The sequence below is a fragment of the Lolium perenne genome, chromosome 1 (genome assembly GCF_019359855.2).
Source record: "Lolium perenne isolate Kyuss_39 chromosome 1, Kyuss_2.0, whole genome shotgun sequence".
In the NCBI taxonomy this organism is placed as follows: domain Eukaryota; kingdom Viridiplantae; phylum Streptophyta; class Magnoliopsida; order Poales; family Poaceae; genus Lolium; species Lolium perenne.
In genome coordinates, this window is record NC_067244.2 from 168,900,319 (window position 1) to 168,926,273 (window position 25,955).

The 25,955-nt window shown below is 41.9% G+C and overlaps 1 long non-coding RNA gene across 3 annotated transcripts; it reads right to left on the reverse strand.

Moving 5' to 3' along the window:
- Positions 1-21,452: 21,452 nt before the first annotated feature.
- Positions 21,453-25,161, reverse strand: LOC127312239 (uncharacterized). Of its 3 annotated transcripts, XR_007858212.1 has the most exons (5): positions 24,627-25,161; positions 24,300-24,341; positions 24,091-24,206; positions 22,099-23,786; positions 21,453-21,961 (listed from the first exon to the last, which is right to left on the reverse strand). It is a non-coding gene; the product is annotated as an uncharacterized lncRNA (long non-coding RNA). The 3 variants fall into 3 exon arrangements; XR_007858209.1 differs by lacking the exon at positions 24,300-24,341; XR_007858210.1 differs by having other exon boundaries at positions 24,300-25,161.
- Positions 25,162-25,955: the final 794 nt, after the last annotated feature.

Sequence of the window (25,955 nt, forward strand, 5' to 3'; positions counted from 1 at the left end):
TGATGGCTCTACGATCTATGAAGGATTGTCCAAAGTACACCATGAGTAAAGCCGTATTATCGGGGGAAGTCTACTGGAGGTGTGCGGGTGGACAAAAGGGTGGGTTTGCAGTCGCGGAGAAGGCGGTGTGGGCTTGGATCTTTATACCTGGCCTCACACCAAAGGAAGTGTGAACGGGGGCAAGTCCCTGCGGATGGCGAAAAGGGTGAGATCTCTTGTGGGAAAAGTAACGCACCTCTGCAGAGTGTATCAAATTGTGGCTGTCACTCCTTGTTCCGGGAAGGAGGCTATGACGCGGGCAGGAAAGGAACTCCATGAAGTTCTAGTCAACCTGTGAAGACTGACGGGCATAGTTTTCATAATAAAAGCAACCTTTTGAAGAAATGATTTCAAAAACATGCATTGACCTGTGATTTCCTGATCAATGGTCATAGCTAGTGCATCAAACACCTTTTATTCTTTTAGAACTTGCTGAGTACCTCTGTACTCACTTTCTTTCGACACCCTTGCTAGACTGTGATCCGGAAGTGGAGACTATCAACGATGGAGCACCAGAAGGAAGTTACGAGCTGGTCTATGAAGAACCTGATCTTACCGGCGGAGTGGAAGGCGTAGACTATGGGATAGTCTACGGACCAGATGACACGGAGGTGGAGGAGTAGTGACATACCCTAGCATCATAGAGCCGAGCAACGTAGAACTTACCTAAATAAGTTGTTGAGCTCTTTATATTTGTTATGAGTTGTAATCGTACTTAAGTAGTATCTTAGGGTGTTCTCATAGGACCTATGAGAATACCAACTTGTTAAGACAATGTTTGTAATAAAGTAAGGAGTGTTATGACCTGCAATGTTTCTGTTGTACCACTCTGAGGGATATGGCAAATTGTGAAGAAGTCCCTTCGCAAAGATCATATCAACGACTTGTATACTACAACATGCAGTGGTATGCTGGGTCACCGCAGCTGGTATCAGAGCAAATGTTGCGACCTTAGGTTGGAAAAACCTAGTATAGGGAAGAAACCTGTAGGAGTCTAGTAGAAATAGTAAAGGATTCTCTAGAAATATGGTGATTATTCACTTGAGAATAGCAAAACCATATATTTTAGTGCGATAATTCTTTATTATAGCTATTATGATGCATTATCACTACTAATATTCTGCTTTTGTATACAGCCATAATGGCGAACACTTTTCCTAAGAGGACTTTGAGGAAGGTTGAGGGTTGGCTCGGTGATCATGATGGACCAATAACAGCTCTCCTGTGTGGGATGCTGAAGGAACTTCATTGTGATCCACGGATACCTATTATCAAGTATACCTACTATGATGGGGAAATTCTAGCCAAGTGCAGAGTATCGGTCCAACTACCGGAAAAACTGCTGATGAGTCGTATAATGCCATACGGAGAAGCCAAAACTATCACCACAGCTTACCATATGGGCCTATTCAAGGCAATCCTTGAGATAAGGCAGCACAAGTCAGTAGAACTGCTATGTTCAGAGTTTTCTCATATACCTCATGCCGAGGAAGATGAGGATCCCACTCTGAATCATTTGGTGTTAGCACACGAAGTCTGAAGCTGCAAGACAAAGACATGGATAGCTGTAAGTCTTTATTGACCACGATGTACCTTTTACACATGAAGATGAGAGGTGAGATTGACCACATGCTAGCTGAGTTCACGGACCCTGATAAAGTCCAAACTCGGATGCGAGATTTGAGGGCACAATCACAACATACTACACCTTTCTTTAGTCTAGACAGCTATGTAGATTTGAGTGACCAGTGGTCCAAGAGAAATCCACTTACACCTAACTTTGTTCCGCACTATCCACACGTGTCAGCATCATATGAGTCTGGATATGGGGGAGATGATTCCAGGAACCTAAACTACTCGGAGTCACCAATCGAGAATTCGACTGGTTGGCGTTTCGGGGAACCATTTGGAGATGAAGGAGAACCCATCACTTGTGAATCAGAGGATGAAGGAGGCGCGGTTAACCAGAATGTTAACCAAAGCTTTGGGCAGAAAGAAAAATACACCAACTCCATTTCTTTAGATTTGGAGATGGGATTACCCAAAACATCCCAGTACGTCGTAGGTGAGAGTTCTGGAACAAAGAAAAAGAAGAAGAAGAAGAAGATGAGGGGTCAAGTGAATAGGAATCCTCCATGGATGACTGGAGAAGAGGAGCTGTATTCCACTGGGGATATGTATGAGTCTTTATCTAGTTACTTTGGCATGACAGATCTCTGTCTCGGCACTTCGTCCGATTCAGACTACATACCTACGGGAAGAACCTTCATTCCGGACGGTCTTCGGAGGACAGACCGCTGTACCGGATGGACCCCAGGGATGTACGCGGAGGCGAGCTATGATGATGAGGAGTAGAGCTCCAAGGAAGAATAAAGTAATCTAGGTGGTATTGTAATAGAACGTATTTTAAATTCCCGTTGGCTTGGTCTTTGAGCCAAATAAGTGGTTTATATGTACCACATGTAATATAAGTTTGTGAGTGTGTTATGTATTATACAAAGTATATGCATAATAAATGTTTGTTTTGTATTTGCTTCTTGATTTCATTGTGTGACTAGTTCTGGGCATTGAGTTGAGCTCAGAAAGCATTTGCATGGTGTAATTATGAGTAATCGCTCTTTGTTACAGGACTAGGGGGAAATGGCGTTAGTAGAAACCGAAGAGGCTCGCAGAGAGCGGGAAGCCAGAGAGAAAGAGGAGGCAGATGCAGCAGCTAGAGCAGAGAATGCACCACCACCACCACACCCAATGATGCACCCAGACTTCCAACAGTATATGAGGTCAATGGAGGAAGATAGGAGGCGTTACCAGGAAAGCCAGAGCAAGAACATGCAGGATTTCTTTACCCATGTCATTAATGATAGGGGTAATGAAGGCAAGGGAGTAACACTATCGGACTTCCAAAATGCAAGACCACTACCATTTACATCAGCTCCAGAACCAATGGACGCTGAAGATTGGCTCATGGATACGGAACGGAAGTTGAAGACCGTTGGTTGCAACGATGAGGAGAAGATTAGATATACCACTTATCTGTTGTCAGGACCAGCAGCGTCATGGTGGGAGAACCTTGTAGCAGTACACCCTCCAGATAAGGTATTCACCTGGGAGGAGTTCAAGAAGAAGTTTCGGGATGCTCATGTTCCGGACAGCGTGGTGGAGCTGAAGAAGAGGGAGTTTGAAGAACTAAGACAGAATACTGCACCAATCATGCAGTATGTTCGGGATTTCAATAGGTTATCCAGGTATGCACCTGAGGATGTAGATACAGAGGAGAAGCGGAAGAAGCGGTTCATGAAAGGCATGAATCCATACATGAAGATGCAACTAAGGTTGGCACGGACTGCCGAATTTCAGGAACTGATTGACTCGACAATCACTTTCGAGGATGATTGTTGCGTGTGATTGACACGTCCGTTGGGAACCCCAAGAGGAAGGTGTGATGCGCACAGCGGCAAGTTTCCCTCAGTAAGAAACCAAGGTTTAATCGAACCAGTAGGAGTCAAGAAGCACGTTGAAGGTTGATGGCGGCGGGATGTAGTGCGGCGCAACACCAGAGATTCCGGCGCCAACGTGGAACCTGCACAACACAACCAAAGTACTTTGCCCCAACAAAACAGTGAGGTTGTCAATCTCACCGGCTTGCTGTAACAAAGGATTAACCGTATTGTGTGGAAGATGATTGTTTGCAGAAAACAGTAGAACAAGTATTGCAGTAGATTGTATTTCAGTATAGAGAATTGGACCGGGGTCCACAGTTCACTAGAGGTGTCTCTCCCATAAGATAAACAGCATGTTGTGTGAACAAATTACAGTTGGGCAATTGACAAATAAAGAGGGCATGACCATGCACATACATATTATGATGAGTATAGTGAGATTTAATTGGGCATTACGACAAAGTACATAGACCGCCATCCAACTGCATCTATGCCTAAAAAGTCCACCTTCAGGTTATCATCCGAACCCCCTCCAGTATTAAGTTGCAAAGCAACAGACAATTGCATTAAGTATGGTGCGTAATGTAATCAACAACTACATCCTTAGACATAGCATCAATGTTTTATCCCTAGTGGCAACAGCACAACACAACCTTAGAACTTTCTGTCACACGTCCTGTGTGTCAATGCAGGCATGAACCCACTATCGAGCATAAATACTCCCTCTTGGAGTTACAAGCATCTACTTGGCCAGAGCATCTACTAGTAACGGAGAGCATGCAAGATCATAAACAACACATAGACATAACTTTGATAATCAACATAACAAGTATTCTCTATTCATCGGATCCCAACAAATGCAACATATAGGATTACAGATAGATGATCTTGATCATGTTAGGCAGCTCACAAGATCCGACAATGATAGCACAATGGGGAGAAGACAACCATCTAGCTACTGCTATGGACCCATAGTCCAGGGGTAGACTACTCACACATCACTCCAGAGGTGACCATGGCGGCGTAGAGTCCTCCGGGAGATGAATCCCCTCTCCGGCAGGGTGCCGGAGGCGATCTCCTGGATCCCCCGAGATGGGATCGGCGGCGGCGGTGTCTCTGGAAGGTTTTCCGTATCGTGGCTCTCGGTACAGGGGGTTTCGCGACGGAGGCTTTAAGTAGGCGGAAGGGCAGGTCAGGAGGCGGCACGAGGGCCCCACACCACAGGGCCGCGCGGCCAAGGGGGGGCCGCGCGGCCAAGGGGGGGGCCGCGCCGCCCTAGGGTGTGGCCCCCTCGTGGCCCCTCTTCGTCTCCTCTTCGGACTTCTGGAAGCTTCGTGGCAAAATAGGACCCTGGGCGTTGATTTCGTCCAATTCCGAGAATATTTCGTTACTAGGATTTCTGAAACCAAAAACAGCAGAAAAACAAGAATCGGCACTTCGGCATCTTGTTAATAGGTTAGTTCCAGAAAAATGCACGAATATGACATAAAGTGTGCATAAAACATGTAGATAACATCAATAATGTGGCATGGAACATAAGAAATTATCGATACGTCGGAGACGTATCAGCATCCCTGCTTAGTTCTGCTCGTCCCGAGCAGTGTAAAACGATAACACGGATAATTTACGGAGTGACATGCCATCATAACCTTGATCATACTATTTGTAAAGCATATGTAGTGAATGCAGCGATCAAAACAATGTATATGACATGAGTAAACAAGTGAATCATAAAGCAAAGACTTTTCATGAATAGCACTTCAAGACAAGCATCAATAAGTCTTGCATAAGAGTTAACTCATAAAGCAATAATTCATAGTAAAAGCATTGAAGCAACACAAAGGAAGATTAAGTTTCAGCGGTTGCTTTCAACTTGTAACATGTATATCTCATGGATATTGTCAACATAGAGTAATATAATAAGTGCAATAAACAAATATGTAGGAATCAATGCACAGTTCACACAAGTGTTTGCTTCTTGAGGTGGAGAGAAATAGGTGAACTGACTCAACATTGAAAGTAAAAGAATGGTCCTCCATAGAGGAAAAGCATCGATTGCTATATTTGTGCTAGAGCTTTGATTTTGAAAACATGAAACAATTTTGTCAACGGTAGTAATAAAGCATATGTATCATGTAAATTATATCTTATAAGTTGCAAGCCTCATGCATAGTATACTAATAGTGCCCGCACCTTGTCCTAATTAGGTTGGACTACCGGATCATCACAATGCACACGTTTTAACCAAGTGTCACAAAGGGGTACCTCTATGCCGCCTGTACAAAGGTCTAAGGAGAAAGCTCGCATTGGATTTCTCGCTATTGATTATTCTCAACTTAGACATCCATACCGGGACAACATAGACAACAGATAATGGACTCCTCTTTTATGCATAAGCATGTAACAACAATTAATAATTCTTCTCATATGAGATTGAGGATATTTGTCCAAAACTGAAACTTCCACCATGGATCATGGCTTTAGTTAGCGGCCCAATGTTCTTCTCTAACAATATGCATGCTTAACCATAAGGTGGTAGATCTCTCTTACTTCAGACAAGACGAACATGCATAGCAACTCACATGAAATTCAACAAAGAGTAGTTGATGGCGTCCCCAGTGAACATGGTTATCGCACAACAAGCAACTTAATAAGAGATAAAGTGCATAATTACATATTTAATACCACAATAGTTTTTAAGCTATTTGTCCCATGAGCTATATATTGCAAAGGTGAATGATGGAATTTTAAAGGTAGCACTCAAGCAATTTACTTTGGAATGGCGGAAAATACCATGTAGTAGGTAGGTATGGTGGACACAAATGGCATAGTGGTTGGCTCAAGTATTTTGGATGCATGAGAAGTATTCCCTCTCGATACAAGGTTTAGGCTAGCAAGGCTTATTTGAAACAAACACAAGGATGAACCGGTGCAGCAAAACTCACATAAAAGACATATTGAAAACATTGTAAGACTCTACACCGTCTTCCTTGTTGTTCAAACTCAATACTAGAAATTATCTAGACCTTAGAGAAACCAAATATGCAAACCAAATTTTAGCATGCTCTATGTATTTCTTCATTAATGGGTGCAAAGCATATGATGCAAGAGCTTAAACATGAACACAACAATTTCCAAGTATCACATTACCCAAGACATTTATAGCAATTACTACATGTATCATTTTCCAATTCCAACCATATAACAATTTAACGAAGGAGAAACTTCGTCATGAATACTATGAGTAGAAACTAAGGACATACTTGTCCATATGCTACAGCGGAGCGTGTCTCTCTCCCATAAAGTGAATGCTAGGATCCATTTTATTCAAACAAAACAAAAACAAACCGACGCTCCAAGAAAAGCACATAAGATGTGATGGAATAAAAATATAGTTTCAGGGGAGGAACCTGATAATGTTGTCGATGAAGAAGGGGATGCCTTGGGCATCCCCAAGCTTAGACGCTTGAGTCTTCTTGATATATGCAGGGGTGAACCACCGGGGCATCCCCAAGCTTAGAGCTTTCACTCTCCTTGATCATGTTGCATCATACTCCTCTCTTGATCCTTGAAAACTTCCTCCACACCAAACTTAGAACAACTCATTAGAGGGTTAGTGACAATAAAAATTAACATATTCAGAGGTGACACAATCATTCTTAACACTTCTGGACATTGCATAAAGCTACTGGACATTAATGGATCAAAGAAATTCATCCAACATAGCAAAAGAGGCAATGCGAAATAAAAGGCAGAATCTGTCAAAACAGAACAGTTCGTATTGACGAATTTTATTAGGCCACCAGACTTGCTCAAATGAAAATGCTCAAATTTAATGAAAGTTGCGTACATATCTGAGGATCATTCACGTAAATTGGCTTAATTTTCTGAGCTACCTACAGGGAGGTAGACCCAGATTCGTGACAGCAAAGAAATCTGGAACTGCGCAGTAATCCAAATCTAGTATGAACTTTTCTATCAACGGCTTTACTTGGCACAACAAAACACTAAACTAAGATAAGGAGAGGTTGCTACAGTAGTAAACAACTTCCAAGACACAAAATAAAAACAAAGTACTGTAGGTAAAAATATGGGTTGTCTCCCATAAGCGCTTTTCTTTAACGCCTTTCAGCTAGGCGCAGAAAGTGTGTATCAAGTATTATCAAGAGACGAAGTGTCAACATCATAATTTGTTCTCATAATAGAATCAAAAGGTAACTTCATTCTCTTTCTAGAGAAGTGTTCCATACCTTTCTTGAGAGGAAATTGATATTTTATATTACCTTCCTTCATATCAATGATAGCACCAACAGTTCGAAGAAAAGGTCTTTCCAATATAATGGGACAAGATGCATTGCATTCAATATCCAAGACAACAAAATCAACGGGGACAAGGTTATTGTTAACGGTAATGCGAACATTATCAACTTTCCCCAAAGGTTTCTTTGTAGAATGATCAGCAAGATTAACATCCAAATAACAATTTTTCAGCGGTGGCAAGTCAAGCATATTATAAATTTTCTTAGGCATAACGGAAATACTTGCACCAAGATCACATAAAGCATTACAATCAAAATCTTTAACCTTCATCTTAATGATGGGCTCCCAACCATCCTCTAGCTTTCTAGGAATAGAGGCTTCGCGCTCTAGTTTCTCTTCTCTAGCTTTTATGAGAGCATTTGTAATATGTTGCGTGAAAGCCAAATTTATAGCACTAGCATTAGGACTTTTAGCAAGTTTTTGCAAGAACTTTATAACTTCAGAGATGTGGCAATCATCAAAATTCAAACCATTATAATCTAAAGCAATGGGATCATCATCCCCAATGTTGGAAAAAATTTCAGCAGTTTTATCACGAGCAGTTTCGAGGTTTTAGCGATTTCAGCGGTTTCTCGCGCTTTGCATTAGAAGTGGAAACATTGCTAACACCAATTATTTTATTATTATTAGTAGGAGGTGCAGCAACATGTGTAGCATTAGCATTACAAGTGGTGGTAATAGTCCAAACTTTAGCTACATTCTTCTCTTTAGCTAGTTTTTCATTTTCTTCTCTATCCCACCTAGCACGCAGTTCAGCCATTAATCTTATATTCTCATTAATTCTAACTTGGATGGCATTTGCTGTAGTAACAATTTTATTTTCAATATCCCTATTAGGCATAACTTTCTATTTCAAGAGATCAACATCAGAGGCAAGACTATCGACTTTAGAAGCAAGTATATCAATTTTCCCAAGCTTTTCTTCAACAGATTTGTTAAAAGCAGTTTGTGTACTAATAAATTCTTTAAGCATGGCTTCAAGTCCAGGGGGTGAACTCCTATTATTGTTGTAAGAATTCCCATAAGAATTACCATAGCCATTGCTATTATTATAAGGATATGGCCTATAGTTGTTACTAGAATTGTTCCGGTAAGCATTGTTGTTGAAATTATTATTTTTAATGAAGTTTACATCAACATGTTCTTCTTGTGCAACCAATGAAGCTAACCGAACATTATTAGGATCAATATTAGTCCTATCATTCACAAGCATAGACATAATAGCATCAATCTTATCACTCAAGGAAGAGGTTTCTTCGACAGAATTTACCTTCTTACCTTGTGGAGCTCTTTCCGTGTGCCATTCAGAGTAGTTGATCATCATATTATCAAGAAGCTTTGTTGCTTCACCAAGAGTGATGGACATAAAGGTACCTCCAGCAGCTGAATCCAATAAATTCCGCGAAGAAAAATTTAGTCCTGCATAGAAGGTTTGGATGATCATCCAAGTAGTCAGTCCATGGGTTGGGCAATTTTTAACCAGAGATTTCATTCTTTCCCAAGCTTGAGCAACATGTTCAGTATCTAATTGTTTAAAATTCATTATGCTACTCCTCAAAGATATAATTTTAGCAGGGGATAATATCTACCAATAAAAGCATCCTTGCATTTAGTCCATGAATCAATACTATTCTTAGGCAGAGATAGCAACCAATCTTTAGCTCTTCCTCTTAATGAGAAAGGGAACAATTTTAATTTTATAATGTCACCATCTACATCTTTATATTTTTGCATTTCACATAGTTCAACAAAATTATTAAGATGGGCAGCAGCATCATCAGAACTAACACCAGAAAATTGCTCTCGCATAACAAGATTCAGTAAAGCAGGTTTAATTTCAAAGAATTCTGCTGTAGTAGCAGGTGGAGCAATAGGTGTGCATAAGAAATCATTATTATTTGTGGTTGTGAAGTCACACAACTTAGTATTTTCAGGGTTGGCCATTTTAGCAACAGTAAATAAAGCAAACTAGATAAAGTAAATGCAAGTAACTAATTTTTTTGTGTTTTTGATATAGCAAACAAGATAGCAAATAAAGTAAAACTAGCAACTAATTTTTTGTATTTTGATTTAGTGCAGCAAACAAAGTAGTAAATAAAACTAAGCAAGACAAAAACAAAGTAAAGAGATTGAGAAGTGGAGACTCCCCTTGCAGCGTGTCTTGATCTCCCCGGCAACGGCGCCAGAAATTTGCTTGTTGCGTGTGATTGACACGTCCGTTGGGAACCCCAAGAGGAAGGTGTGATGCGCACAGCGGCAAGTTTCCCTCAGTAAGAAACCAAGGTTTAATCGAACCAGTAGGAGTCAAGAAGCACGTTGAAGGTTGATGGCGGCGGGATGTAGTGCGGCGCAACACCAGAGATTCCGGCGCCAACGTGGAACCTGCACAACACAACCAAAGTACTTTGCCCCAACGAAACAATGAGGTTGTCAATCTCACCGGCTTGCTGTAACAAAGGATTAACCGTATTGTGTGGAAGATGATTGTTTGCAGAAAACAGTAGAACAAGTATTGCAGTAGATTGTATTTCAGTATAGAGAATTGGACCGGGGTCCACAGTTCACTAGAGGTGTCTCTCCCATAAGATAAACAGCATGTTGTGTGAACAAATTACAGTTGGGCAATTGACAAATAAAGAGGGCATGACCATGCACATACATATTATGATGAGTATAGTGAGATTTAATTGGGCATTACGACAAAGTACATAGACCGCCATCCAACTGCATCTATGCCTAAAAAGTCCACCTTCAGGTTATCATCCGAACCCCCTCCGGTATTAAGTTGCAAAGCAACAGACAATTGCATTAAGTATGGTGCGTAATGTAATCAACAACTACATCCTTAGACATAGCATCAATGTTTTATCGCTAGTGGCAACAGCACAACACAACCTTAGAACTTTCTGTCATCGTCCTGTGTGTCAATGCAGGCATGAACTCACTATCGAGCATAAATACTCCCTCTTGGAGTTACAAGCATCTACTTGGCCAGAGCATCTACTAGTAACGGAGAGCATGCAAGATCATAAACAACACATAGACATAACTTTGATAATCAACATAACAAGTATTCTCTATTCATCGGATCCCAACAAACGCAACATATAGGATTACAGATAGATGATCTTGATCATGTTAGGCAGCTCACAAGATCCGACAATGATAGCACAATGGGGAGAAGACAACCATCTAGCTACTGCTATGGACCCATAGTCCAGGGGTAGACTACTCACACATCACTCCGGAGGCGACCATGGCGGCGTAGAGTCCTCCGGGAGATGAATCCCCTCTCCGGCAGGGTGCCGGAGGCGATCTCCTGGATCCCCGAGATGGGATCGGCGGCGGTGGCGTCTCTGGAAGGTTTTCCGTGTCGTGGCTCTCGGTACAGGGGGTTTCACGACGGAGGCTTTAAGTAGGCGGAAGGGCAGGTCAGGAGGCGGCACGAGGGCCCCACACCACAGGGCCGCGCGGCCAAGGGGGGGGCCGCGCCGCCCTAGGGTGTGGCCCCCTCGTGGCCCCTCTTCGTCTCCTCTTCGGACTTCTGGAAGCTTCGTGGCAAAATAGGACCCTGGGCGTTGATTTCGTCCAATTCCGAGAATATTTCGTTACTAGGATTTCTGAAACCAAAAACAGCAGAAAATAGCAACTGACACTTCGGCATCTTGTTAATAGGTTAGTTCCAGAAAATGCACGAATATGACATAAAGTGTGCATAAAACATGTAGATAACATCAATAATGTGGCATGGAACATAAGAAATTATCGATACGTCGGAGACGTATCAATGATTACCGATAAGTCCAAGAGGACAGGAGGAAGAGGGCTCGTATAGAGCCAACGAAGTACCCAATCAGTAAACCAACACCTGATCGGAGTTTTAAACCTCGATACCGACCTACTACTGGTAACCAATACAACCGGGGAGGTCAGAGTCAGAACCCAATCAACCAAATCATCTGCAACAATTGTGGCCTAAAGGGTCATTTGCAGAAGGATTGTCAGAAACCCAGAATCATCTGCTATGGTTGTGGGAAGGAAGGACACATCAAGCCGGAGTGTCCAAACAAGTCATCTTGGAGCGGACAGAGCTCTGGAGGACGAGGTGGAAACAACAACAACAACAACAACCGCAACAACAACAACAACAACAACAACCGCAACTACAACAACAACAACAATAAGAGGGGAAAGCCTTATGGAAAGCTGAATTGCACATCTTTGGAACAAGCGGAAGAGTCGGATCAAACAGTCTTAGGTACGCTAAGCATTCTTACTCATCCTGGCAAAGTATTATTTGATACTGGAGCAACCATATCATTTCTTGCATTGGAGTTTGTGGAAAAATTCGGGCTTAGATGTTCTAAGTTAGAAACCCCTATAACTGTTCTATCCGCGGGGGGAACGATCTTAGTAACCCACGTGAAAGAAGCACAAGTCCTAACCATATGTGACTGTGTGTATTTCGCGGACCTATTCATCATACCCATGAAGGACATATCAGTCATCCTAGGGATGGATTGGTTGACAGAAAATGGAGCGGTGATTAAGCGTGGAGACAAAACAAGATATCACTTCGCAACTCCATCGGAGGTCGAATAGTGTTCCAAGGAGATAAGTACAGTGAGTTGGAGATCGGATTGGAACTAAATAGCCTGAAGGAAGTGAGAATTGAAGATATTCCTGTAGTGAATGAGTTTAAGGATGTATTTCCTAAGGAACTACCGGCAATGCCACCCGATAGAGAGATAGAATTCACAATCGATCTGATTTCAGGCACAGCACCAATAGCACAACCACCATATAAGATGGGGCCAAAGGAGTTAGTGGAACTGAAAGCTCAGATAGATGAACTGGAACAGAAGGGATTTATTCAAGAAAGTGTGTCACCATGGGGTACACCAGTTATATTTGTGGATAAAAGAGATGGAGGAAAGAGGATGTGTGGAGATTACAGAAATTTGAACAATGTCACTATCAAGAACAAGTACCCTTTACCTAGAATTCAAGACCTTTTTGATCAAGTTCAAGGAGCGGGAGTCTTCTCAAAGATAGATTTAAGGTCAGGATACCATCAAATCAAGATCAAGAAGGAGGATGTACCAAAAACAGCGTTTGTATCAAGGTATGGACACCATGAATACTTGGTTGTACCATTTGGACTAACAAATGCACCAGCAATATTCATGAATTTGATGAACAAGATATTCATGAAGTATTTGGACAAGTTTGTGATAGTGTTCATAGATGATATTCTAATCTATTCCAAAGATAAAGAAGAACATGCCAAGCATTTGAAGATAGTTCTGCAAATTTTGAGGGAACATCAGCTATATGCGAAGTTTAGCAAATGCAAATTTTGGTTAGATAGTGTTGAATTTCTTGGACATGTTATAACCAAAGAAGGCATAGCGGTGAATCCAAGCAAGGTTCAGTCCGTATTGGAATGGAAATCACCTAAAAATGCTAAGGAGATACGAGGATTTCTTGGTATGGCAGGCTATTATCGGAGATTCATAGAGGGATTTTCAAAGATTGCAGGACCAATGACCAAGTTACTCAAGAAAAATACTCCATTTGTGTGGACTGATGAGTGTGAAGCCAGCTTCCAAACACTCAAAGATAAGTTAACCACAGCACCGGTGTTAGCAGTTCCTGAACCTGGAAAGGATTACACGGTGTATTGTGATGCTTCCAAGAATGGACTTGGATGTGTTCTTATGCAAGATCAGAAGGTAATAGCTTATGGATCAAGACAGTTGAAACCACATGAACACAACTACCCAGTACATGATCTCGAGTTAGCGACAGTTGTGTATGCTTTGAAGAGTTGGAGACAATTTCTATATGGATCCAAGTGTGAGTTATACACCGATCACAAAAGTTTGAAATATTTCTTCACCCAGAAAGAATTAAACATGAGACAGAAGAGATGGTTAGAGTTGATTAAGGATTACGACCTTAAGATCAACTATACACCAGGCAAGGCCAATGTAGTAGCAGATGCCCTAAGTAGGAAGAGTACGGAGAATCAACCTACGGAATGGGAGATTCCAAAGGAACTTCGGAAAGAGTTAGAAGATGCTCAGATTTTGTTTATTCAAGGTGACGTCAAAGGAAGTATAGCAACCATGAGGATTATGGATGAGATGTACTCAGACTTGAAATATGAGATTATCCTAAAGCAAGCGGATGATTTGTTCATCCAAGAGGAAATCAAGAGAATTGGCGAAGGAAGACCATCAGAATTCCATCTAGGGGATTTTGATTCATTATACTTCCAGAAAAGGATCTGTGTACCAGATGATCCAGAAGTAAAGTCAATCATATTAAAGGAAGCACATGAAACCCCTTACTCAATACATCCGGGAAGTACTAAGATGTATATGGATTTGAAGGAGATGTTCTGGTGGAACAACATGAAAAGAGAAATAGCACAATATGTCTCGGAATGTCATACATGTCAACGAGTGAAGGCAGAGCATCAGAGTCCTGCGGGATTACTCAAACCACTAGAGATACCGGAATGGAAATGGGATGAAATCGGAATGGATTTTGTTACTGGTCTACCAATGACTAGTAAGAAGAAGGATATGATATGGGTAATAGTGGACAGACTTACCAAGAGTGCTCATTTCATAGCCGTAAACACAAAAGATACTGCAGAAAAGCTTGTGGATATATATGTGAAGGAGATTGTTAGCAAGCATGGAGTACCAAAGAAGATAGTCTCAGATAGAGGTTCAATTTTCACATCAGCATTCTGGAAACAACTACAAGAATCTTTGGGATCCAAGTTGGATTTCAGTACAGCATACCATCCACAAACCGGAGGACAAACCGAAAGAACTAATCAGATACTTGAGGACATGCTTAGAGCTTGTGCTCTGAACTTTGGAGGCTCATGGGAGGATCATTTACCTCTAGCGGAGTTCTCATATAACAATAGTTATCAGAGTAGCATCCAGATGGCACCGTACGAAGCATTGTACGGAAGGAAGTGTAGATCACCAATTTGTTGGTTTGAAACCGGAGAAAACAAGGAGTTTACACCGGACTACATCAAGGGGAGACAAGACGTCATCGAGGTGATCCGGGATAGACTCAAAATAGCTCAGAGTCGTCAGAAGAGTTACGCTGACTTAAAGAGAAGAGATTGGGAACCGAAAGTGGGAGACATGGTTTATCTGAAGGTTAGCCCAATGAAAGGACTTAAGAGGTTCGGAGTGAAAGGAAAGTTAAGCCCTCGATATATTGGACCATTTAAGATAATCAGTCAGAATCGAGGAACAGCTTTTGAGTTGGAGTTACCGGCACAACTAAGTCAAGTTCATAATGTATTTCATGTATCACAACTCAGGAAGTGTTTGAAGGCACCGGATGATCCCATCACATATGAAGAAATAGAATTGCAATCTGACCTAACTTATGTGGAAAGACCGGAAAAGATCTTAGAAGTCTGATGGAAGAAATTAAGAAACAGGGCAATCAAATACTGTAAAGTGCAATGGCAACATCATCCTGAGCGAGAAGCAACTTGGGAGACGGAAGAAGAATTAAGGAAGTCTTACCCCGAGATGTTCAGGTACCAATCTTAACGTCGGGACGAAGTTTCTGTTAAGGGGGAGAGGCTGTAATAACCCAGAACATAGGAACAACGAAGGGTAGATTTAGAAATGGGATGTGCATTTCATCGCAAAACGGGGGAAATTTTCGCGCTTTATTGCAACTAAACCTAAGAGGGATCGAGGTTCTCTCTCATTTTGCACTTAGGGTTAGGCAACTTGAGTTAGGGAAATTTCGACATGATCTCTTTTGTATCTTGTTGACTTGGGGAATTGATTTCATTTGACAAGTGTTAATACATTTAACAATAAGCATTGAACAATATAAAATGGAATTCATAATTTAAACACAACTTATGAATTCAAACAACTTTGAATTTCAAAGTGAATCATAAATACAATGTTTATTCCAGAATATAAATATTACATAAATCAAAAGCTCATAAACAAAAACTTGGACTTTATTGATATCACAACACAGATTACATTGTCTTTACAATATTCTTGATACAAGAATTGATGAATAATAAACAGAAATGAAAAAGAAGATTACAATATTGTTCCTAAACTAAAACCTAGACTAAATGACTTGAAGTATCTCTTCATGGTCATAATCAACTTCAAAACCTGCAAAACAAAGAACCAACACTAGCCAGAATATTAGTGTTAGCCAAAGAATTCAGTTTGGACAGAACCAAGTGTCATGCACACTTGTGCTTGTCCAAAACCATGGACAGCACAAGATAAGGGCAGCAGCAGACCAAACCTGAGCACCACCAGGGGCTCAAGTTTCAGCATATGAGAGCACACAGCTCAAGTGTGCTGGGCAGCAACAGCAAGGCCATGCATCAGATTAGTCACCAAAGCAAGCCAGGCTTGTGTGTCAATGCAAGGATGGAAGCAGGATTCATATAAAAGGGGCACAAACCCTAGAAACAGTGACCAGTCGACCAGATAAGGATTCACCAGATAAGGGTGAAGCAAGAACAAGCTCAGTTCATCCAGTTCTTGAGCAAGAACAGAACCAACACACACACCCACTCAACCACCAGAAATCATGGTGACCTGAGAAGATCATCCAAGACCTGGAGGTGAAGGGCTGTGACACAAACCCAAGTCTGCATCAACAAAACATTTCTTTCTAGGAGCTGGAACAAGGTATACCAAATACCTGGAAAAGATCCAAGGGATCTGATCCATAATATGCATGAAATAAGCATGGGATGAGCAGATGCTCATATGGGTAGATCATCACTTGGTTTTCACCAAGGATTACTGCCAGTCAAAAGCCACTAAAATAGAAAACATCTAGGTACAGATCTTATACACAGAAACTAGCACATATGCACAGATGCACACACTAGCCAGATTTGATGCATAGATAGCACCAGTAGATGGCAAAGATTAGCAGCTAAGACTACACAGTAAACCCTAAGCATACAACCATCAGAAACCCTAGATTTCTTCACAGGCAAGCATATTGGCATTCATATTTATTATGATCCCCAAATATGCAAGCAAAGATGAGTAGCCAACAAAATCCAACCAACCATGTGAGCAACCAGTCAGTAGCCAGGCTACTGAGGTCACATCACACTTAGCACCAATTAAGAGAAAGCCAAATATATCACATCACTATCCAGAAATGGATTCAGATTCTATTTGCTTGCCAGATAATCAAGAACAGTCAAATCATTTGCAAGCAAGTAACTTAATCATCACTGCATAAGCAGTTCATCATAATCTAATTAATACAAGCATGAATTTATCACAGATCCATGCTAAGCAACGTGATAGCACCTTTGTTGAGCAACACAGTTAATCTATAGCCACTAGAGCAAGTCTAGGTAGCTAAGATGAGAAACAGCACAAGTAAGCAACAGCACAGTGATGCTTGAGCATCAGCATCACAAAGATAATTGAATCATTTAGCCACAGTATTAGCCAGTAAGCTATCACTAACAATCAATTGATCAAATGGGTCAATTATAGCAAGCCAAGCTACACAGGGAAGTTAGCCAACAAGCAAGGAATGATCCAATGGATCATTGGCTTGCAGAGGTAGCACTGAAGCATATCACAGCACCACTGGCACACACACAAGTGTCACAGATGCATCACAAGTACACCTAGACAAGCAAGCATGATAGACCAGTAAGCATAAGCAAGTCATAACCAAGCATAGCATGGCATAGTTAGCTCTTGAGCAAGTACAACAGAGCATGGCAAGTGTAGAGCATGCTAGGAGCAGCAGAGAAGCAAGCACAACATGAATAGCAAGCAAAGCAGCATGTGCCAGTACCAGTAAATGGTAATTGGGCCATGAGCTTGCAATTAACCGAAGCACAGGCAAATTGCATAGGAATAGCATGGCTCTGTGTGATCAGAGGATCACCAGAGAGCAGCAGAGCATGAGGAGGAAGAAGAACAGTAACGAGGGGAGGCGCAAAGAAGAGAAGATGGTGAGGCACCACTTACTTGCGCACAGCGAGAGGCTAGGGCAGGGCGAGGCAGTGCGCGCGCGGCCCTACCAGCTGCGCGGCCAGGGAAGCCGCCGACGTTATGCCGGCGCAACCCGACACGAACCAGCACCACCGAAGCAAGCACCAGAGGCGACGGCACGAGTACCTGGCAGCACCCGCGCCAGTCAACCCCGAGCGCGTACCCATCGTCGGCGAGGACGAGACCTCACCGGAGCTCGTCGACGCGAGTCTCCCCGAGATCCAGACCGGAGGCGATTCGCCAGAGAGGACGAGAAGGAAAAGCTGCGGACAGATCGATAGATCTGCACGCGGCGGTTCAGGATCGGTAGGTGGCTACGGCGGAGGAGCACGGCGATGGCCGGAGCGAGGCGGCGGCCATGGCGGCGACGCCATCGCCACGGGAGTCGCCAGAGATTAGGGTTAGGCGAGTGAGTGAGAGGGCCGAGTGAGAGAGAGTGAGGTGGGCCGCTTCGGCGCCACCGAACCCAAAAGGGGATCAGTCTTATTGGGCCGTCCCTGGGTTTAGGTTATTGGGCTGGGCCCAATATGGGTCCAGGGGGGTATTTTGGTCTTTTGACATTTAATAAAAGACCAAAACTTTACCAAATTTTAATAAATCAAAAACAACTCTAAAAATCCATTAAAAATTGGATTCATGAATGAAAAATAAATCTTAACAAGAATAAAATATGAAATGGAATTTATGAAATAAATTCAAAATTATGAATTTTAAAAATTTAAATAATAACTTAGAATTTAAAATTATTATTTCCTTGTAATTAAAATTCAAGGAAAAATCTCAAATAAGTTCAAATACTTATTTTCAAACATTTCAAAATAAAATTCTACTATTCCAAGTCATTTCTTTTGAAAAAGGGTATTTTTCCCAGAAAAATACTATATTCCTTTTATTTTAAAGCTGTAGAGGTAACTCTATAATTTTCAACTATTTTTGGAATGATTAAAGGAATCACCAAGTAAATAGTTTTACTTTGAATTATTGTACTTTGTGTGAATTAAAATGGTTTATACTTTTAAAATCAATTGTAAATTACTGTCAAAGACATAAATCTTAAATACAACCCTAAACTGTAATAACTCAACGGGGTAAAGGGATTCAACATAAAATAATACATCCATGATTGCATTATTTGGATTTTATAACATTGTCCTTACCGGACAATGATGCTTCTTACAGAACCCGAGGTCCAGGTTCCATCAACTGCATTGAACTGCACTATCTCGCAGTCCACAGGCAAGTTCACCCTTGCTCATGTCAACTTGAGTATTTTATACTACTTTAATGCAAATCTATATACTTATCATTCCTGCATCGCAAATGAAATGTTACTTTACAACTATGAATATGACTATGTGGCTGGCAATGGAACCATGGTATGTGTTGATATGGTGGAGGTTCCATTGCAATGGGTTATATCACCCTAGGATTAAATTACCAATGCCGTCCAGTGATTCTAGCGCCGTACAAATCGCGTTGACCATGAGATCTATAATGGCCTGGGAAGCTGCCGTATCTTTTCCCTTCTGCACGCCAACGGATTGGTAGAGCCGGCGGGGTGTTGGAGGCACTGCCGTAGGTTGGGATAGCCTTTTAAATCCCCATCCATTAGTGATGATGGCTCTACGATCTATGAAGGATTGTCCAAAGTACACCATGAGTAAAGCCGTATTATCGGGAAGTCTACCGGAGGTGTGCGGGTGGACAAAAGGGTGGGTTTGCGATCGCGGAGAAGGCGGTGTGGGCTTGGATCTTTATACCTGGCCTCACACCAAAGGAAGTGTGAACGGGGCAAGTCCTCTGCGGATGGCGAAAAGGGTGAGATCTCTTGTGGGAAAAGTAACGCACCTCTGCAGAGTGTATCAAATTGTGGCTGTCACTCCTTGTTCCGGGAAGGAAGCTGCGAACGCGGCAGAAAGGAACTCCATGAAGTTCTAGTCAACCTGTGAAGACTGACGGGCATAGTTTTCATAATAAAAGCAACCTTTTGAAGAAATGATTTCAAAAACATGCATTGACCTGCGATTTCCTGATCAATGGTCGTAGCTAGTGCATCAAACACCTTTTATTCTTTTAGAACTTGCTGAGTACCTCTGTACTCACTTTCTTTCGACACCCTTGCTAGACTGTGATCCGGAAGTGGAGACTATCAACGATGGAGCACCAGAAGGAAGTTACGAGCTGGTCTATGAAGAACCTGATCTTACCGGCGGAGTGGAAGGCGTAGACTATGGGATAGTCTACGGACCAGATGACACGGAGGTGGAGGAGTAGTGACATACCCTAGCATCATAGAGCCGAGCAACGTAGAACTTACCTAAATAAGTTGTTGAGCTCTTTATATTTGTTATGAGTTGTAATCGTACTTAAGTAGTATCTTAGGGTGTTCTCATAGGACCTGTGAGAATTCCAACTTGTTAAGACAATGTTTGTAATAAAGTAAGGAGTGTTATGACCTGCAATGTTTCTGTTGTACCACTCTGAGGGATATGGCAAATTGTGAAGAAGTCCCTTCGCAAAGATCATATCAACGACTTGTATACTACAACATGCAGTGGTATGCTGGGTCACCGCAGAGCCGGATGGAAGCGGCCGAGCGGATGGAAGTTAGAGACGTGGTCGAGCCGTCGAGCTCTGCACATGGACGTCCTGCTTGACCTTTGCCCATAGACGCCATGGTTGAGCGTCGTGAATACGGCCGGACGCCAAAGTCCGGTGGCAAGGTGGACGGCTGGAGAGTGGAGGCCGCGGTCCAGCGCATCAACGTTGGGGTCAACTGATCTAGCAACTAGGCTAAAAAAAAAGATCTAGCAACTAGGCTAAAAAAAAAAAGATCTAGCAACTAGCGTTGTTGCGCTTCGTCTTGGTTGGGGATTTTGACCGGTCAGACTCATACGCTGGCTCCATATAGGCTACAGGTGATTTTGTACTCTTATCAAACGAGATGCAGACACGCGGGCCAGCGAAAACTGTACCGCTAGATGATGTTTGGAAGAGAGAAAAAAAATTAACCGAAGGTAGTCAGCTAAGGTTGTTTTGTGTGTTTGCAAAATTGTTTTTTTTTTTGGCAAATCAAGCTCATGTTTAATTTACTTTTAATTTTAATTTATGTCAATTTTTCTACTGTGCACATTTTAGAAAAGCAATTTGATTTTTTCTTGCAAAAAAATAAAAAATATATTCCAAATAATATAATTATATTATATACACTAATATACCACCTCTAAGCCGCAATGACCTTGACAATGACTCTCCGGACGTTGTTGTCATCTTTGTCGACCATTTCGAGGTCCTAGACACGATAACATATTGTGAGGAAAATACGTTTTGTTTAACAAACACACGGGAGACCGAACAATCGGAGTATACATTGCACGATGGAAAAGTGCTTATGTAAACACTTCATCAACCAGATGGAGATGGAGGCAACAATGATAATGCAGTCATCGTTGCAACACTTAAACATGTTATTAGCGCCACGTGGCAGGTGATCGTCACCTGTTGCAATGCATTTTTTCTGCCGTCGCAACGCACGGACACTTTTGCTATATATAATATATAATATAAAAAGAGAGAGAGAGGGTGGTGATCCAAACGATCTCATCCATAGATCATCCATCCAACGATATAAACAAGGGCGGACACTCCCTGTCGGACTGGCCGATCAGAAGCAGAAGAAGGAAGAAAAAATAAACTGCGGAACTGCTCTATCCCACTACCGATCAGAAGAAAGAAGAAAAAAACAGAGCCTAACTGCAGCAAACGTTTGACTGCACGACAGCATCCTCTGCACCACCGGCCGACGCCTCCGTCGCCGTCCACACCGGCCTGCCGCCGCCACGCTACTCACGCGCACGACAGCCCACTCTACACCGCCGGTCGCCGGCTGCCGATCAACGTCATTGCTCCGCTAGGCCGCGACGTAAAACCGTCCCGCCATCCGCCTGTCCCGAACGACAACCACCAATGCAGCGCCGGGCGTCTGCTCTGCACCGCCGGCCGCCGCCTGCCGAACACCCGTCCACAAATCGACAACAGGCGCCCAGGGTGGAACCAACGCTGCATCCCTGCAGCTTCTCTTTTCAATTTACAAGTCTGCAAAATCAAAATTTTGTTTTCAGAAGTGCACATACTGCCATCTATTTTCTTTCTAACTTTCTATCATACGTTGTCACAGATAGAGAAGCTCTAAATAGGAGGGGAATTCATATGCTGGCCTGGCTGCCACTCACACATACAACACTTGGAAGAGCTTCGGGGACCACAGTCCAACAGCAACAGATAGCCAACCCCCTTGGGGTGGGCTAGGATCACAGCTCCACTGAAGGTGAAATGGCAAGCTTGCAGATTTAGATTTCGAAACAGGTTTTTCTGCTTGAACCCTGCTGTCATCCTTCTCTTAATTTGGTTTCCTGCCGGCTTGAACATGATAATGATGGTAATGTTAAAATGGTAATAGTAATGGCGGAGAGGAAAATGGTTGGTCAGTACGTTGGTAAAGCCCATGTGCAAATCTGTTGTCAGCACAAAAATCAGCAATTCACTTGTGCTTGGGAATAATCAATGTAACCACCTCTACATCAGAACTTCACTACATTTTGTACAAAAATATAAACTAATATAAACTATGATAGCAGGATTGTGGATGTGATTTTAATCATTCAATATGCGCTGCTTTGGATCAACAAAAACTAAGTAGATGAATGTGTGTATGGTAGAAAGATTTCATACGCCCATGGCGTGTTTCCATTTCGATAATTACAAGCATTCCTTGCATTTTCACTTAATAAGAGATGACAAGTTATCTTAGGAAGAAAAAAAAATGAATTATTTGCTATCCTTTGTAAAATTGATGTAAACTTCTAGATCCAGAGCATGCCCCTTCACAACTATGGACTGGCATGTCAACACTGCCACATCCCATGTAAATAAGAGAGAGAAACGAGCAGCACTCTATTTCATTCCAGAGCCATACACAGAGCTGAGCCCATGAAAAATGCCTAGCCTCTCATACCTTAGCAAAGAAGTGGATAAATATTATGTTATGCTCATTTTGCCAATTTGAGATAGTTCAGTCTAACATCTTGACATCCCAGCTGAAAAAAACATCTTCAACACACCGTTGATCATTCAATTAGCAAATAATTGCAAATTTTCATTTATAATCTTTATGACTATCAAAAGGAAGCATAGCACTGAAGTAAATTTGCTCTGATTTGCTTCAAAAGTAGGCAACTATATGCAAAGTATAAGAACTTAGCACTTGGACGTAGTTCAGAACTGAATAAGAACTGATACTACACTTGGACTTAATTACAACACCTTGGTGACTGACTGTGAAGAACTGCCTATTGCGATAAAAGGGATGAAATCTCGGCTTCCATGTTCAGTAAAATTATTATTATTGTATATGGATTTGCTAAATCATATCTCGATTATGGGTATCTAATTGAGCATATTCCGATTGATTTTCTATTGTGATGAAAATGGATGGTATTTCACGAATTTGTACCAAAGGCGGGTAAAAGCATCAGCCGAAGCTGTAATTTCTTATCTCTTTCACAGGTGAGATATATATCTTTGCAAAAAAAACTTGATTTTGTGTGAATTTTCTGTTTTTTAATTCACTGACTAAAAGGTTTCTGCTTGACAAGAGCACAACATGCAACCAATAAATTTCTGCTTGACAAGTGTTTTGGCTGATTTACTTATTTCTTTCTCCCGGCTGGTGCATAGGGACATGGTAACGGAAAGCAGCAGCATCAACTGCACCGAGTCCACACATTATTCCAAAGTCCGAACCACGAACATCCCTGAACTCTTGAGTGCATAAATAAATCTCGAGCCAATTCGTCGATGATCAAACACCGCAAGAGAAGCCTTCGTTCCAACACAGCCGACGAACCTAAAAATCCAACATCTGCCCACAAAGAAGGTACATCAATTTGCATATGCTCATGACTCCAAACTCAATGCTTGTTGTACCAAACTTGTCAAGTGGCTGTGTATACATCCTACCTTTGTTATGCCTACCCAAGGGAGAGTGAGGCTATGACTTGATAATAATATGCTAAAGCCTAAATGATTGCAGGTGTACCAGATGAATACATACAGTAGCAACAATAAAATATACTAAGAGCAGACATTGTTACAGCAAGAATTACGAGACAACTACATATGTACATGTCAAAATAGTTTCCAAGTGGAGTATCATCTATAATTACCTGAAACAACACATTGCAGGTCATCAAAAGCAAATGCCATGCCCAAAATTGGTATCATACTGGAAATGCATTCCATGACTTCCACTAGATTTCATGAATTCAGCAATACCATACACCTATTAAACAGTTGAAATGCAGAAAACGAGTTAAGCATTGTAGACTTTTTTTCATACTTTGATACTTCAGTATTAAGTAAATGGTGAAGAAACCTAAGTGGGGTATTAAAAAAGAGCACGATGGAAGAATGATCCCTGTAAAAAATAGCAATTACCAAAGATCAGTTTAGTGGTTCTTGTGTGGACCTGGAATGACCACAAAATACTACAGAACGAGCACAATCAGTAGTACCAATTACATATTAGCCAATACTATTTCATTGAGATGGGAAATCATCCATGTGAAAGCTTACAGTGCACGACACCAACCTATTTACAATTGGGAGAAGGCATATGAACTGCACAGACTGAACGATGGTGTTATCACCTAATACTGGGGATTTATTCAAGTAGTGTGGAGATGAGAGGGAACTGACGAACCTAGGATGGGGGCGATCTGTCGGGCAGGATTCTCCGGTAGAGATTGCGGTGAGGTGGGAAGGCGCGTCGACCATCCACTCTGGGAGGCTCGCGACACGGCCAAACCGCCGGACCAGAGCTTCCTCGCCGGCGTCTCTTGGCGCTTGCGTCGATACACCAGCTCGTCCCACGGGAGAAGGATGAAGCGCTGTGGATCCCTCCAGCGCGTGCACTATCGCCATGGACGCTGATCCGGTGGACAGAAGGTCCGCGCCTCCGCCTCCGTCGGCGTGCTGAAACGGCGCAAGCGGCGGGAGGCATCACACGAGCCAAAAGCTCGCGGGGGCGGCGGGGAAGGGGGGAGGCTGGAGTGGAGACGGTCCTCGCGCCAGCTGCGGGGAGGCAGCGGCCCTCTTGCTAGCTGCTGGAGGCAGGAGCGGAGGCCCAAGCTCCGTCGGCGGAAGGCAGAGGAGGTGATGCTAGAAGCGACTGGGAGAGAGAGGGAGGATAGTGAGTGCGTGGCTCCGATTCCAGAACATGCTGTGGGCGACATCACCTACATTTACCTCTTCTTTATTTTCTTCTACGCTTGTAGTGACCTATTATATAATTTTCTACTAAATTTCAAGAATTTAGGAATCGGCCAATCGAGTATCTCTTCTGTTTCAGTTCTGAAAAAGGTCTTGCAAACATCGAAATTATATTAGGAGTTTTAAAATCATGTTTGCTTTTGAATTATAATTAAAACTATTAGTAATATTATTTCGAAGTTTTCACTTGAATATGCACTAAATTAATCATCAAAATTATGTAGGCACATAGATTATGATGTGATTTTTCCATGTTAAACTTTACCTCAGATGTTTTGTCTAACATTACTAAATATGTATTTCACTCGATGATATCATGATATTGTTTTACGTCATGGTTGATGATGTCCCTTCATTTTGGAGTAAATAACGTGTTTTGTCATTTCAATTATTTTCTAAATTATTTATGTGTCATTGTAATTTTAAAAAAAATCTATTTCATAGATCTTGTTATTCATTTTACCCTCCATTTTGCCCTTCATGAATTTTACACCATGTCATATTTGTACGAAATGGTGGTTACACCATTGAGCCATGCGCCTATTTAAGTAGCTCAACGAAAAAAACTAGAAAAATTATTAATTCAACATTTAGACACGTGAGAGCTAAGAGATGTGTGTGTGAAAGAATTTTTAGTTCAGACTTCAAGCTTTTTTGTTCTTATAATTAATTATTTTAAATTTTCGGTTACCTAAATATTTCATAAGTACATTATCATAAACATGTGTGAAGGTTTTGTTATATTTTAAGGTTGTCATTT